The 16,524-nt window shown below is 42.8% G+C and overlaps 1 long non-coding RNA gene across 2 annotated transcripts in view; it reads left to right on the top strand.

The window, feature by feature from the left end:
* Positions 1-16,524, top strand: part of LOC144594600 (uncharacterized) — a 205,855-nt gene that overhangs the window by 17,054 nt on the left and 172,277 nt on the right. The window contains exon 4 of one of the 2 annotated variants that reach the window (XR_013547411.1): positions 1,361-1,430. The exons of the other annotated variant lie outside the window; for it this stretch is intronic. This is a non-coding gene — a long non-coding RNA (uncharacterized LOC144594600). Of the gene's footprint in view, positions 1-1,360; positions 1,431-16,524 lie in introns of those variants that run through there. 2 annotated transcript variants of the gene reach the window in all.

Here is a 16,524-nt window from a genome sequence, read left to right as displayed (position 1 = left end):
TCTCCAACCCCTTAAGAATTTTATATGTTTCAATAAGATCCCCCCTCAGTCTGCTAAATTCCAGCGAGTATAAGCCTAGTCTTTCCAGTCTTTCTTCATAAGAAAGTCCTGCCATCCCAGGGGTCAATCTGGTGAACCTTCTCTGTACTCCCTCTAAGGCTAGAATGTCTTTCCTCAGATTAGGAGACCAAAACTGTACACAATACTCCAGGTGCGGTCTCACCAAGGCTGCTTACTGTATGGTGCCTTTCAGATGAAGTGTTGGAGACCAGTGAGAGCTACATGCACAAATCCAATTGAATTCTTCTGTCAGGTCCTACACTTCCTTTGATATATTTCATTGATTTGATATTCAATAGCAACACTTACAGCAATTGAGGAGGAGTTCATCACAGCATAGTTCTATAAATATTAGAAATAAATACCTTGTTCAATATGAAAGAGTATTTTTCCCTAGTATTATTAGATTACTGGTGGCACAAGTTCAAGTCTTGATCAGTGCTCTCAAATCGTGACATTCTAACAAGAAAGTACAGAAGACAAAAGAAGTACCCAGTTGTGTTCAAATATCAAAGAGTTGTAGCAGTTCAAGGTCTCCTGGGAGGATGTTGTTTAAAAACCTGCTTTATTTAAAAATAAATTTTACACAAATTGAGTAGAACAATGTCTGTCAGCTGCTTCCTGTCATTTATGGAGCTAAACCTGTTAGATAATTCACAGGCTCGAATTTTCTTAGGTGCTTGAATTATCCGCAGCCAGGATAAGGGAGGTGGGGCGAGCTGAACATTTTCCAAATGTTGTGCTAGTGATACTGATTCCTCAGTCTCTAAACGAAATCAGAACTCATTGGGGTTGATTGTGGAGAGAGTGAACTGGTACTGAACTCATGGAAATAATACAGGTCCTCCCCTGGCTTTGAATGGCCAACGTACGAACACCCCATTCATACGAACGAGCTTTTGGGAGACAGAAAATCTGTCATTACCTGTAAAGTGCTTTGGGACATCCTGGGGTCAAAAGGGCAGGGGAGTGGGATGGTGGTTATAAAATACTGGATGTAATGTAACTATTTCTGCAGGCTGATGAGGGGGAATTCAACATCTATTCGATTTTCCATTTATCCCCTCTCCTTCCCCACCCTCCGATCCCTACCACCACATTCCACCTTCCTGCTGTACATCTCACTCCCCCCTTCTCTCCATATCTGACACCCTTTTGTTTCCTTTTCATCTCTAACCTTTGTCACTTACTCCACCCATATGTCTATCACCCCCCCCCCCCCACCTGTGTCCACCTACCAATTGCCAGGTTTTGCCCGGCCTCATTTCTCTTTTCCAACTTTCTCTCCCCCTCCTAACAGTGTAAAGAATGGTCCCGTCCCGAAACGCCACCTGTCTATTCCTTCCCCGGATGCTGCCTGACCAACTGAGTTCCTCCTCATTTTGTGTTTTGTTCAAGATCTGCCTTTTTGGTGTCAAGCTTCTATTATAAACCAAGGTGTTTTCTTTTAAAAAAGCAATCGTGCACTTACTCGACAAGATGCTTTACAGGTCCACCACCGATATTCCCACACCCTTGGTCCCAGAGCCTTTCTGGATTAAGCATTTTGCCTGACCAACAAAGGTCAGGACCTCCGAGTGGAGTCCAACTGTACCAGAATGGTCCACCTAGGCTGCATAGGGTCCAGGAAACTGGCCTGCAATTTTGGCCTCAGAAGTCGGATATGGGAACGGATCTGCCAGCTCTGGCTCGGCCAGTGTTCCAGAGCCCTGGCTGTAGGAGGTAGATTCGACCCGCTGATCGGTCTGAGAAGTCGACTAAAGGAACAGACCACATTTTTGTGGGGACTTCGAGTGCACTCTTGTAATTTTGCCTGGATTAAAGAAGATGCTGAACCACCACTTGCAGGAAAATCGGTGGTGGACCTGTACTAAAATAACACAAGCGTTTTGTATGCACACAGTACAATAAACAACTATCATTGTCGCAGTGGATATAATACATGACCAGGTTAATCATTGCTCAATGGTGTGTGGATGTGTTTTTAACAAATAGCAGAACATAACTTGTTCCTCTGGTGATTATTATACATTATTGAAGCAGAACTGTTTAAGCTCAGTTCCCAATATAAAGTTTAATGAAGGAAGTCCTAATGGAAAGAAAGTACATTAGGCACCCTCAAAAAAGTTTCCATTTGAAGAAATGTGGGGAAAATAACTGATGTGAAACTTGAATGCAAAACATAATTTCAGTTTCGGGTACAAATGTCAGAGGTGTGTCAGAGGGAGGTGTCAGCCAGGGCTTGGCAGGGTCACTCATTGCACTGAATCAGAGAATTGTGGACTTACTCCAGGACACAGACACAGCTGATCCTCCCATGCCATGGTGAAGAAGTGCTACATTTTAACATGCTAATTCTTGATAGACTGTTAGACCAATGCCCTGTTCACTCCTTCTCAGGAAGAACACAAAAGAAAACTTTACACCATGATTTCACTACTGATGTTCAAGCCAAGGTTTTATCTCCTGACTCTGATGTTTCTGACTAATGGGGGAGTCTAGGACCAGAGGGCACAGCTTCAGAATAAAGGGACATACCTTTAGAAAGGAGATGAGGAGGAATCTATGGAATTCATTGCCACAGACAGCTGTGGAGGCCAAATCATTGGGTATTTTTAAAACGGAGATTGACAGTTTCTTGATTAGTATGAACATCAAAAGTTACGGGGAGAAGGCAGGAGAATGAGGTTGAGAGGGAAGGATAGATCAGCTATGATTGAATGGTGGGGTAGACTTGATAGGCCTAATTCTGCTCCAATGGCTTATGAACCAGCAATACTAAAGCATGCTAGCTGGGTGTTAAGAGTTTGTTCTCCGTGGGATCTTGCCATGTATACATTGGCTAACATACTTCCCAAGGATGATTATGCTTCAGAAAATCTTCATTACCCTGTAAAGTGTTTTGGGACATCCTGTGGTCAAAGGGGCAGGGGAGTGGGATGGTGGTTTACAAAAATGGATGCACTGGAACTAGTTCTGTAGGTAGATGAAGGAGAAACCGACCACAAGGTGAAGAATGTTGTGGCAATAGACAACATATTGTTGACAAACATAGCTGTGTTCTACTTATCATGTCTTGCCTTTAAATCACTGACTTCGGATTGTAGAGAGTGTGACTGGTGTATTAACTGAATGGAAAATAGTCAGATAACGAAATTGATAGGTGAAATTTCAGGTCGCGACCCGATATTGTGAGATGGTACAGCAATGCAATGTGTTTTTATTTCAATTACTTGCTTTCTTCTGGTGGTTAGGTACAATCTAGCGATATCTTTTTCTGAATCAATGGGCTGGAATTTCTTCAATAGGACTTGCACCTTTACCGTCCCTTGAAAAAAACTTTCTGCATTGCACCTTCTGGTGAGCAGCAGAAGGAACTGCAAACAGCTTTCCTGGGGAGTTTGCAGTCACTTTGGTGAAGCAATTGGTGAAAAAATCATTGAAATAGATGCAAACCATTGGACTAACTGGACTCTTTTAAATGCAAACTTCAGTCTATTCAGCAGAACTTCAGTGGAAAAACTGATAAGGAGACTCAAACTTTCATCACAGCCTGGTTTAGCAACATGAATGCCCAGGAATGAAGGGGATTACAGAGAGGGGTAGACACTGCCTGGTCCACCACAGCAACTGATCTCCCCACCATCGAAGAGATCTATACAAGGCGCTGTCTCAAAATGGCAGCCAAATATCATCAAAGACCCACAACACACTGGCCACAATCTCATTTTGGACCCACCATTGACAAGAAAGTACAGGACCCTGAAAACCATGACCACAAGACTCAAAAATAGCTTCTTTCCAGTAACCGTAAGGCTTTTGAACACCACACAGCATTAAACCTCAGCAAATTTGAAGTTCTATGGACTGTCTGAGGTTGCACCATGGACTTTAGTGTTTTTGTTCTCGTACAGTAAACCCTCACAATAACGAACCATGGTGGAGGGATGGTCCATTATTGCTGATTATCAGCCAGAACTGAGTGAGAGAGGTAAAGTTTACCCAAGGCTGGGAGGGAAGAAATGTGGTGTGTGTGTGTGTGGGGGGGGTGGTGGGAGTGGGTTAAACAAGCAGGAATTTACAGGCCGGGGAGCCACAGATCCCCCGGCCCCAAACGAGATGCCTCAAGGACAGGTTCGGTGATCAAGCCGCCTTCATGCTGCTCGTGTTCTCCGCTCTGCAGGCTGCATATGATTTGCGCCCTCGTCTGACCTCTGTGGGACCTCCAGTGGCACCTATTCCGCGTGATATCTTCTGGCTGCTGCAGGGCCTCCAGCGGCCCTCTCTGCCGACACCTCAACACATGGGTTCAGTGTCCCTCTGTCTCCACAGCCTCCATGCCTTGGGGTGACTCCTGCGGACGACCTTCGAACCCCCCAGAGCACCTTCAAGGATATGGGGAAAGCGAGGGACGAGGGGAGGTGGCGAGACTATGTCTTTGCACTCTCAACCCAACTTAGTTGAGTTAATTTATTGTCACGTGTACCGAGGTACAGTGAAAAAACTTTGTTGCGTGCTAACCAGTCAGTGGAAAGACAATCCACAGTATACAGACACATGATAAAGGAAATAACGTGAATAACCGTTTCGTGCAAAATGAAGCCAGTGAATTCTGCTCAATGATAGTCCTTCAATGAGGTAGATAGTAGTTCAAGACTGCTCTCTAGTTTTTGGTGGGATGGTTCAGTTGTCTGATAATAACTGGGAAGAAATTGTCCCTGAATCTGGAGGTGTGCATTTTCACACTTTTATACCTTGCCGAGGCAGTGTGAGGTATAAATTGAGTCAATGGATGGGAGATTGGTTTGTGTGATGGCCTGGACCACATCCACAATTCTCTTTAATTGCTTGTGGTTTTCGATGGAGCTGTTCCCAAACCATGATATGATATATTCCAATAAAATGCTTTCTCTGGTGCAGATTAACGTAATGCAGATTTGATGGCATGTAGCATTGGTCTCGAGTCTTAATACCTCGCGTGGGCAGGAGATGGTATTTGGTGAGTATGTTCCTGAAGTCTGATCCAAGTCAATGTGTTTGCAAGTGATTTTGAAGAGGGCTTATAGCTTGATAGAGGAATTGGATCTCAAGAATGGAACTTTGTCAGCGTCAGAAACATGATGTGGTGCTGGCTCGAAGGGCCAAATGACCTACTCCTGCACCTATTTTTCTATGTTTTCTATGACTCATGTGTACTGCCTAGGTGAGGTCTGCTATATGATTTTACAAGGTTGTATGCAAAACAAAGCATTTCACTGTACGTAGGTACGTGTGACATTGAATGTGTACATAGTATCATTGAAGCATTGCATTGAAGCATTGAATCATTGAGCGTGTAGAGAGAGAAACAAAACTAGAATTGGGAGTAAGAAAAAATAAACTGGCAGCATAAACAAAGGCAGAGAGCAAATAAGGTCAGGGACAGAAAATTGTAAAATGCAAAACTTTAAGGCATTGCATCCACAGGTTAGAAGAATTGGCAGTGCAAACAGCAGTTAAAATACAATGACCTCAGTCCAGTAGTTAGAACGGATTCTGACTTGGCAGATCGTGGTTTATAATTAGGGTCAATTTGGGTGAAGCTTAGAAGCGGAAAAAGTAGAAAATAATTTGGAAATATTTATAGGCCTCCAAAAAGTACTTATAATCCAGGCATAAATAAGGAAATTAGAGGTGAATCTAAAAGGGATTATATAGTAATCACAGGGAATTTAATCCACACATAGATTGAACAGATTGAGATGGTGCTTATAATATAGAGGGTAAATTTCTGGACTGTACACGCGACACATTTCTGGATCAGAATGTTGGGTCACAACGAGGGCACAGACTATTTTATGTCTGGCTCATGCAATGACACAAGGTTAATTACTTTTGCAAGGAGGCCCCAGGAAAGAGTGATCATCATATGAATTTTTTTTATTTGATAGCTCGATTTAAAGCCAAGGTTTTCACTCGAAATAAATTGTGGGCTGAGGGACAAGTTGTCTGGGGTGGATTGGCAAATTACTTTAATGGGGCTGGTAATAGCACACAGTTGGAGAAATTATACATGATTTGCAGCCAGCAAATATTTCTTTACGACACAAAGACACGACAGGAAAAATATTTCAACTACAGATTACACGAGAAATAAGATACTGACTACGGGGGCTGCACTGTAAGGAGTTTGTACGTTCTCCCCGTGACCTGCGTGGGTTTTCTCCGAGATCTTCGGTTTCCTCCCACACTCCAAAGACGTACAGGTATGTAGGTTAATTGGCTGGGTAAATGTAAAAATTGTCCCTAGTGGGTGTAGGATAGTGTTAATGTGCGGGGATCGCTGGGCGGCACGGACTTGGTGGGCCGAAAAGGCCTGTTTCTGGCTGTATATATATGATATGATATGATATGATAAGATATGGTATTAAATCAAAGAGAATGGCTTATAAAATTTCCAGGAGCATTGGGAGTGTTTTAGAATTCAGTAAATTCAATAAATTGCCCCTAATGTGTCGGGAGTGGATGAGAAAGTGGAATAACATAGAACTAGTGTGAACCCCAGATCAATGGCCACCATGGACACGATGGACCGAAGGCTCTGCTTCCACACTGTGTCTCTAAACAAATAATGACAAGATGTTGATAAAATGAAGTAAAATAGTAAATGGGGCAAACTAATGAGCAACATAAAAACAAATGCAAAAGATTCTATAGGTAGATGTAGAGGAAATGGCCAGAGAATTTCCCTTACAGACAGAGATAGTCATAGTCATACAGAGTGGAAATGGCCCTTCAGCCCAACTTGCCCACACCGATCAACATATCCCATGTACACTATTCCCACCTGCCTGCATTTGACCCATATCTCTCTAAACCTATGTATTCATGTAGCTGTCTAAATTTTTCTTAAATGTTGCGATAGTATCTGTCTCAACTACCTCCTCCCCCTCTGACCACTTTTACGTAAAAAAGTTACCCCTCAGGTTCCTATTAAATTTCCTCCCTCTCACCTTAAACCTATATCCTCTGGCTCCCGATTCCCTTAGTCTGGGCAAGAGACTCTGTGCATTTACCCAACCTATTCCTCTGCTGATTTTGCAGACCTCTATAAGATCACCCCTCATCCTCCTGCGCTCCAAAGTATTGAGTCCTAGCCTGCTCAACTTCACCCTATAGCTCAGATCCTTGTGTCCTGGCAACATCCGAGTAAATCTTCTCTGCACCCTTTCCAGCTTGACATCTTTCCTATAACATGGTCAAATGGGCAAATTTGGAATAAGGAAATGGCAGAGGAATTAAACAAGTAATTTTTGTTCTACTTCACAGATAGAGACTTACTACAGAAGGTATGCAGTGGGGAATCATGACTTATTTCTGGGATAATTGTTTTGTCATGTGAGGGGAGGTTTAGTTGGCACTGGGCAACACTCTGGAGTAATGCAAGCTGACTTCATTGAAACATAGAAAGTACTCAATGACCCCAAGGTCATTGCAGTTGCAAAGAGCAGGCTTCCCCTTAACCAAGGGTCACGGTCTCAAATTAAGGGATATAAATAGAAATGAGGAGAAATTCCTCCACCAAAAGGATGTGAATCTGGGAAATTCTCTACCCTGGAGAGCTGCTGAGGTTTAGTTATTGATTGGATTCAATCTGAGCTCCGTGGGTTTCTGGATATTTAAGGTATTGAGGGATGTGAGGATAGGGAGGATGAATGATGTTGATGCGGAAATTCAACCATTGTCCTTTTGAATGGGTCCAATTGCCTTGAGGGACTCCTCTCCCACTTTGTTATGTTCTTACAACTCAATGCAATGCCTCGACTATCCACGTTACTTCTCCCATGCTACGTGATCAATGCCCATCAGCAGCTGACGCTAAGATTTATTTCCCTTTCCCAAATTGATTATATCCCTCCAAACCACTGGCAGTGATTGAGGCGAGACGTGAGAGGAGTGCAGGACATTATGAGTAGCATAGACTACTCATTCCTTACCATGAGTGGAAATGTCAAAGGCTAGAGCTAAGAACCTTTACCCATGATGGAAATGTCAAAGACCAGAGGGCATAGCTTTAAGGTAAGAGTCGTAAAGTTTAAAGGAGATGTGCAGAACAAGATGGATGCCAGGAACAATGCAGTGGAGGAAGATACAATAGCAGCACTAAAGAGGCTTTTAGCTAGACACTTGTATATGCAAGGAACGGAGGATGTGGATTAAGTGCAGTCAGAAGAGATTAAAGGGCCTGTCCCACTTAGGCGATTTTAAGGCGACTGCCGGCGACTAGGCTGTCGCCGACAGTTCGCCAGGGTGTCGCGGGCATGATCGTGAGGAGTCTTCAAAGAATCGTAGTGGATCTCTGCGCGTCACTGAGAAATTTTCCGGATAGAAATTTCTCGGCGACATCTGGCTTGTCGCCAGGTATCGTTGCTTATTGCGGCCGCTGTCGCATGCTGTCCCCAGGTTTGCTAGGTTGTCGCAGATGCATTTAGAAGCACGTAATATTAAATTAAGTAAAGTCATTTGAAGATACCATAAAATACTTGTGTTTAACCAATTTATTTTCCGTCGGGACATTTGACAGGTAGATTGGAGGCGACAGTTTGACGGTTAGGTAAGCATGGGAATTTCGCAATGTTTATGGCCATCAGTGATTACTTTTAAAGTAGGCTCCCAACCCAGATATGCAACCCAGAAACCAGATATGCATCTCCCGTACATTTTCTAAGAATGCCCACACTCCGCACAAAAATCCATTTAACCATGTTTAAAATTAAATTTCTTAATACTGCTATTAGTAACATGGAAGTCAATCCAGTTTATGCCTTGTTACCGTGAAGCTTGGTTTTCAAGTAACCCAGGCAAAATGTTATATTTCAAAACTCTCAAGTAATTACAGACTTGTCAGTGATTTCAGCGAAAATTAGGACGCCGGAGAAGCATTGATAAGCGTGGGAATTTCACGATGTTTCCGAAGACGGTGTAATCTCTTAGCCAGGTGCTAGTTTCACAAAAAAAGTAACTTGTATCGACCTGACTTGGCATTGTCGTGGTCCTTGTCATCGGGTAAAAGAAAATTTTGGCGATCTGCTACGACTTTGACAGTCGCCGGCAGTCGCCTAAAAAATCGCCGAAGTGGGACAGGCCCTTTATTTATCGGCATCATTTTGAGCACAGACATTGTGGGCTGAAGGGCCTGTTCCTGTTCTGTACTGTTCTATGTTGCATGTTATATCACTCCTATCGATGTACCTATCCAAATGTTTCTTAAACACTATAATTTTACCCACTTCTACCACTCTACCATGATACTCTCTAACCTCTTGTATGGACAAATAATCCCTATGGTCTTCCTTAAATAATTTTCCTCTCACCCTTAACATACGATTTTTGGGTTTTAGACTCCCCTACCCTGGGAAAAAGTCTATGATAATGCATCTTATTTATGCCTCCCCTCATTTTATGAAACTCTGGAAGGTCACTCTCAGTTGCAGATTTCACTGCAGTGTGTTGCAGATTCCCAGCTCAGAAGCAGTCAGAGTACAGTCAATGTCTGCACATTAATTGAAGCACAGACGGCAGCACTGGAGGCAAGAGGACACAGATTGAGTGCAGATGAATTGTGGCTTCTGGATCTTGCGTGCCGTGCAAGAGAGTATTCTGAGAGGTTTTACCAGCAATGATTCAGTTCAGAGCCCAGTGAAGCGGTGACAACTGGAATATGTATTGTTCTCCATTAAGAGCTCATGACAGCCTTCAGAGAGTGGAATAGGGGCAGAGAGACCAGACTTTCTCGGAGAAGGAGGCAGCAAGGACCCTGCCAGCAATCATTGGTCTGAACTAATGATCACCTCAACCGGAGACATTTCCATGCTATATCCTCAGGTTCTCGATTCCCCTACTTTGGGCAAGAGACTGTGCATCTACCCAATCTATTCCTCTCATCCACTCTGTTTTAACCCGTTTCAGTAAGAACACTCCTGACTGATGAATACAGGCTTTGGCCTTTAATAAACGTAGTGAAATGCCTGTGTATGTGTTTGCCTCATTGATCTAAATAAATGAATGTAAAGTGTTCTCATAGCACAGCGCGTGTGTCAGCGTTTGAATTTAATGGTCAAAATGAATGCGACTAGAATCTTTGAATGAGATGTCATGTTAAAGTACTTAGAAATTCAATACATTCCGACACCTATTTTTTTTTAAATCACCAAAATCAACTTTATTCAAAAACAATATTTTCCTATGAAAGATGGATAACTGCATGCCAAAATCTTTTTTTTTAAACGGACACTTCACACGAATGCAAAATATACCTAGAAATTTCACTGGACGGACCTTGCCTACGGTTTGTTCACGTGTGAGTTGTGCTTGTGACACCTCCACATAAGTGCAGGTTTTCGTTGGTTGTCTTGCTTGCCGTCGTCCCTGTCATAGTGGACGTTCCAGGTAGTGAAGACTGAGTCGCCGGTTGTCGTCAGCTTGCCTTCGCCTATGTAGTAGGCTGTCTTAGCTTGTCGCGGGCATTGTCGTGGACATTGTCGTGGACATTGTCGTAGGGTTAATTTTTTTGGCAATCTGCTACGACTTTGACAGTTGCCTCAAAAATGGCCTAAGTGAGACAGGCCCTTTAAGTTTAGAGATACAACGAAGAAACAGGCCCATCGGGCCACTGGGTCCACTGCGACCAGCGATCCCCACACTTTAACACTATCCTACACACACTAAACATATACTGTGTACCAAGTATACAAACCCAAGCCATTAACCTACAAACTTGTACGTCTTTGCAGTGTGGGAGGAAATCAAAGATCTCGGAGAAAACCCATGCGATCGTGGAGAAAATCTACAAACTCCATGCAGACAGCACCCGTAGTCGGGATCGAACCCGGGTCACTGGTGCTGCAAGCGCTGTAAGACAGCAACTCTACCGCTGCGCCACCATGCCACCGTGCCATGTGGAGAGGATGTTTCCACTCGTGGGCGAGTTTAGAAGTAAAGGTCACAGCATTAGAATTAAAGGACGTTCCTTTGGGAAGGAGACAAGGAGGAAATTCTTTGGTCAGAAGGTGGTGAATCTGTGGAGTTGCTTACCGCAGAAGGCTATGGAGGACATCAATGAATATTTTTAAGGTGGAGATAGATAGATTCTTGAATAATATGGGTGTCAGGGGTTATGGGGAGAAAGCATGAGAATGGGCTTAGGAGGGAGAGATAGATCAGCCATGATTAAATGGCAGAGTAGACTTGATGTGTCGAATGGCCTAATTCTGCTCCTATCACTTATGACCTTATGACCTTACAGAAAGACACAAAATGCTGGAGTAACTCAGTGGGCCAGACAGCATCTCTGGAGTACCTGGATAGATGATGTTTTGGGTCGAGATCCTTTTTCAGACCCTTCTGTAGAAGGGTCCCAATCCTTAACATCTCCTATCCATGTTCTCCAGAGATGCTGCCTGACGCATAGCGTTACTCCACTGTTTTGTGTCTTTCTTTGGCAAACCAGCATCTCCACTTCCCTGTTATTACTATTAACTCTTTTGGTTTCCACATTGTAGCTTTAAAGCTACTTAAAAAATAATTTTCAGTCATTAGAATATAAAATATTCAATATAAAATAATATTAACCCATTAACTCTGGCTCTGATGGACAAGGGGGTAGGGCTAAGGCTAGGCGAGCAATAGTGATTGGGGACTCTGCAGTCAGAGGTACGGACAGGTATTCCTGTGGCCACAAGCAAGACTCTAGGATGGTGTGTTGCCTCCCAGGTGCCAGGGTCAATGCCAGCCTCTGAGCTGGCACAGGACATTCTGAGAGGGGAAGGTGAGTAGCTGGAGGCCATGGTTCATACTGGTACAAACGACATAGGTGGGAAGAGGAATGAATTGCTGCAAAGAGAAATTGGGAATTTAGGTTAAAAAAACGGACCTCCAGGATTATAATCACAGGATTACTCAGGATCGGTGTCAGGAGCTAATGAAGCAATGTAAAATATAGAGTGTAGGAGAGAGAGCTTCCGATAAATGAACCATTAGCTATCTTTCAGGGCAGGGGTGATACAAGAGGATGGGTTCCTGCTGAACTGGAGAGAACTGGAACCAATGTCAAAGAACATAGAACATAGTACAGTATTGCAGTAACTGTAATGCTTTCTCTGTTCAGTCAGAGAAAAAATAAAAGCAACGCATAATAGATTAAGGGGAGGTTGGGGGGGCTAACAAATGATCTGATTCAATGCAGGGTTCTGCTGTAATTACATGGATCTGAACTACCACTAGGAATCTATGTCAGGTGACTGAAATAAAACAATATACGTTGATCGAAGCAAATTCCTCAATGTAAACTGAAGGTCATAGCATTGACTGCCACCGAATCATAACTCTGATAAAATTAAAAATAAATGTAATCGTTCATGTCACAAGAAGTGAAGTCAAGTTCAATTTTATGAAAAAGCTCCCAGGAAGATAGGAAGCCACTTTCCACGGAGCGTGGGAGTGTCGATGCATTGTTTAAAATTTGTGAGTGAAACACAGAGATTAAGGATTCAGAAAAGCCCAAGGAGAATTTGACACGGCATTGATTCACGTTAATTTAGATCAAATTAAGCGCAGGTCGCATTGAAAGTGGGGAAGTCGATAGGTGGAACAAAGAGAATTTCTCTGACAGAGTGAAATACTGCAGCTGTTAAATTAAGATTAAGCTTCTTTGTTTGAGCATTGTGTTGCTGATGCTGTATAGTCTGTATAATGTTGTATAGTCTGTGCGGGGTATAGTCTAATTATGCAGGAAACAGAAAAGGAAAAAAGACATCTGGCAGGCAAAAATTTCATTTCTTGTGTAAACAGAACAAAAGAGTCGAGGGATACAAATTATGTTACTTTGACTAAATTGTTTTCTCAGTTCCAATGAATAGTCCCACATTTGAGTCAAAATTAGCCTGTGGGTCTCGACTCGAAACATCAACTATTCCTTTTCTTCAGAGATGCTGTCTGACCCGCTGAGCTACTCCAGATTTTTGTGTCTGTCCCAAATTTGACAAGTTCACCGATGCTGGCTATCCGATCTGCTGAGATTTTCCAGCATTTTCTGTGCCTCCAGAACTGAACAATAATTTCAAAACTAAGAATGAACTTAGAACATAGAAAAGTTCAGTATAGGAACAGGCCCTTCAGCCTATAATGTCAATGTCAAACGTGATGCCAAGGTAAGATAATCACCTCTGCTTGCACATAATCCATCACCCTCCATTCCTGCATATCCATGTGCTTATCAAAAAGCCATTTAAATGCCACTATCATATCTGCCTCCACCCTGGTAGTGCATTCCATGCACCCACCAATATCTGTGTAAAATTGCCCCACACTTCTCCTTTAAACTTTTCCCCTCTTATCTTCAAACTCTGTCTTCTAGTCTTTGACATTTCCACGCTGGGAAAAAGTTTCTGACTGTCCATACTATCTATGCCTCTCATAATTGTACATACCTCCATCAGGTCTCCCTTCTACCTCTGATGTTCTAGAGGAAATAATTTATGTTTTTCCTTACGGCTAATACCCACCAATCATGTTACAAATTATGTTACCTTGACTAAATTGTTTCTCTTTTTCTCAGTTCCAATGAAGAGTCCCACATTTGAGTCAAAATAAGTCTGAGGAAGGGTCTCAACCCGAAACGTCAACTATTCCTTTTCTCCAGAGATGCTGTCTGACCCGCTGAGTTACTCCAGCTTTTTGTGTTCATCCCAAATTTGACAAGTTGACCGATGCTGGCTATCTGATCTGCTGAGATTTTCCAGCATTTTCTGTGCTTTCAGTATTCTGACAAAAAGCATAACCATCTTGGACACGGTTTGTGACAATGATTCTGACATTCCCACATACATCTCAATAGAGCAGTTACTAAAGTTTCTATCATCAGTGGAAACAATCACAATCATAAAATTAATGAAGGTGAGGAATTAAAAAAAAACTTTGTCTTGTTAGATTAGGAAGAGTAGCAGATTATCCTCAATTTACTTCAGGATTTTGATTGCCAGTTGCACTATTGTTACAATCTAATTGAAGCAATGCACAGAATGTTTAATTTCAGAAAGCAATCTTCATGTCATTTGTGCTTTTTAACCTTGGAAATAACATCTTTCAAAATTCAAGATAGTCTATGTTGCTCATTCAAATTTATCATTGTAGCTGCCCTTGAATAAAATAAATAAACCAAGTGAGCACTTCAAGGTCTGAGATAGACACAACATGCTGGAGTAACTCAGAGGGTCAGGCAGCATCTCAGGAGAGAAGGAATGAGTGACGTTTCAGGTCGAGACCCTTCTTCAGACTGAGATGGTCAAAGTAGTTTGCGAAAACGCCCCGAGACTGGATCTGTCTAAAGTTTCATGGCTCCAATTATAATAATATAAATTATTGCAGTAAAAATAATGGTGAGGCTAGTAAGATTTGCCTTTACCAAAGACTAAACCAAAGGTCAATTTCCAGTCACCTTGGTGAATTTGAATGGCAGAAATCAGGAAGTTGTTGTTTCGCTTTTCCAGAACCTTTTTTTATAATGGTATCTAATCAGTCCAGCCACTGTCACAGTCTCCTCAAACAACCAGACTAGACTTGTGGGAAATGAGACGCAGTGAAAACCACCACCTCGAAAAGCTGCCAATGCCAACCAAAGAACAGCTACCACCTGGTCACAGGTGTGACTGGAAGACCTGGAAGTCCCCCAATAGGCTTCCTACAGGGATGGGCCGATGCAAGACCAAAATGAGCAAATGGGGCTATGCATATGTGGCAGACACAGAATGTGAATGTGGAACATCTGTACAATCCATGCCACACCTACAAAGATGCCCACTTCTTGGTGAACAATGCTGCCTGGAAGATCTAGCGGTGGCAAACGAGAAGCTTGTCCACCGACCGAACATTTGAAACATAGATGATGGACACGAAAGAAAGAAAGTGCAGATGACATTAAAACCCATGGAAATGGTTAATTATTGATAAGTTTTACTTTTTACTGGAAACCTCCTCGGTAATGAAAATTAATTTTAACATGGTGGAGTCTTATACCTGCAGATTATAATTCATGATTGAAGGTATCCAAAAATACATTAAAAACAAATGAATTAAATATCCTCTACTTTTAAATTAAGTTTTCTTTCATTGCTTTTGCTTGATTTGGATTTGAATTAGTGCTACCAGAGGAAGTATTTGAGGCAGGTACTATAATGGTATTTAAAAGACCTTTGGGCAGGTACATGGATAGGAAGGTTCAGAAGGATATGGGCCAAATGTTGGCAAGTGGGACTAACGTAGATGGGGTATCTTGGTGAGCATGGGCAAGTTGGTCCGAAGGGCCTGTTTCCCTGCTGGATGACTCTATGGCTCCATCTACACTTCAAGCTGCCTCGAGAAAGCAGCTAAGATAATCAAAAACCTTCCCCGCCCCACACATTCTTTTACCCAGACACCCCAATCACATAGAAAACATGCAGTTTAAACATGCAGTTTAATGTAGATAAGTGTGAGGTTATTCACTTTGGAAGTAAGAATAGAAAGGCAGATTATTATCTGAATGGTGTCAAGTTAGGAGGAGGGGGAGTTCAACGAGATCTGGGTGTCCTAGTGCATCAGTCAATGAAAGGAAGCATGCAGGTACAGCAGGCAGTGAAGAAAGCCAATGGAATGTTGGCCTTCGTAACAAGAGGAGTTGAGTATAGGAGCAAAGAGGTCCTTCTACAGTTGTACCGGGCCCTGGTGAGACCGCACCTGGAGTACTGTGTGCAGTTTTGGTCTCCAAATTTGAGGAAGGATATCCTTGCTATGGAGGGCGTGCAGCGTAGGTTCATTAGGTTAATTCCCGGAATGGCGGGACTGTCGTATGTTGAAAGGCTGGAGCGATTGGGCTTGTATACACTGGAATTTAGAAGGATGAGGGGGGATCTTATTGAAACATATAAGATAATTAGGGGATTGGACACATTAGAGGCAGGAAACATGTTCCCAATGTTGGGGGAGTCCAGAACAAGGGGCCACAGTTTAAGAATAAGGGGTAGGCCATTTAGAACGGAGATGAGGAAGAACTTTTTCAGTCAGAGAGTGGTGAAGGTGTGGAATTCTCTGCCTCAGAAGGCAGTGGAGGCCAGTTCGTTGGATGCTTTCAAGAGAGAGCTGGATAGAGCTCTTAAGGATAGCGGAGTGAGGGGATATGGGGAGAAGGCAGGAACGGGATACTGATTGAGAGTGATCAGCCATGATCGCATTGAATGGCGGTGCTGGCTCGAAGAGCTGAATGGCCTACTCCTGCACCTATTGTCTATTGTCTATTGTCTATTGTCTATAAAACATATTGCCTTAGTTTTAGTTTAGTATAGAGATACAGTGTGGAAACTGGCCCTTCGGCCCATCAAGTCTGCGCTGACCAGTGACCCCTGCACAATTACACTATCCTAAACACCAGGGAACAATTTACAATTATACCAA

The sequence above is a fragment of the Rhinoraja longicauda genome, chromosome 1, assembly GCF_053455715.1.
Source record: "Rhinoraja longicauda isolate Sanriku21f chromosome 1, sRhiLon1.1, whole genome shotgun sequence".
Classification (NCBI taxonomy): domain Eukaryota; kingdom Metazoa; phylum Chordata; class Chondrichthyes; order Rajiformes; family Arhynchobatidae; genus Rhinoraja; species Rhinoraja longicauda.
The sequence above is the reverse complement of the archived record's forward strand: the minus strand, read 5'-3'. Positions and strand labels throughout refer to the sequence as shown.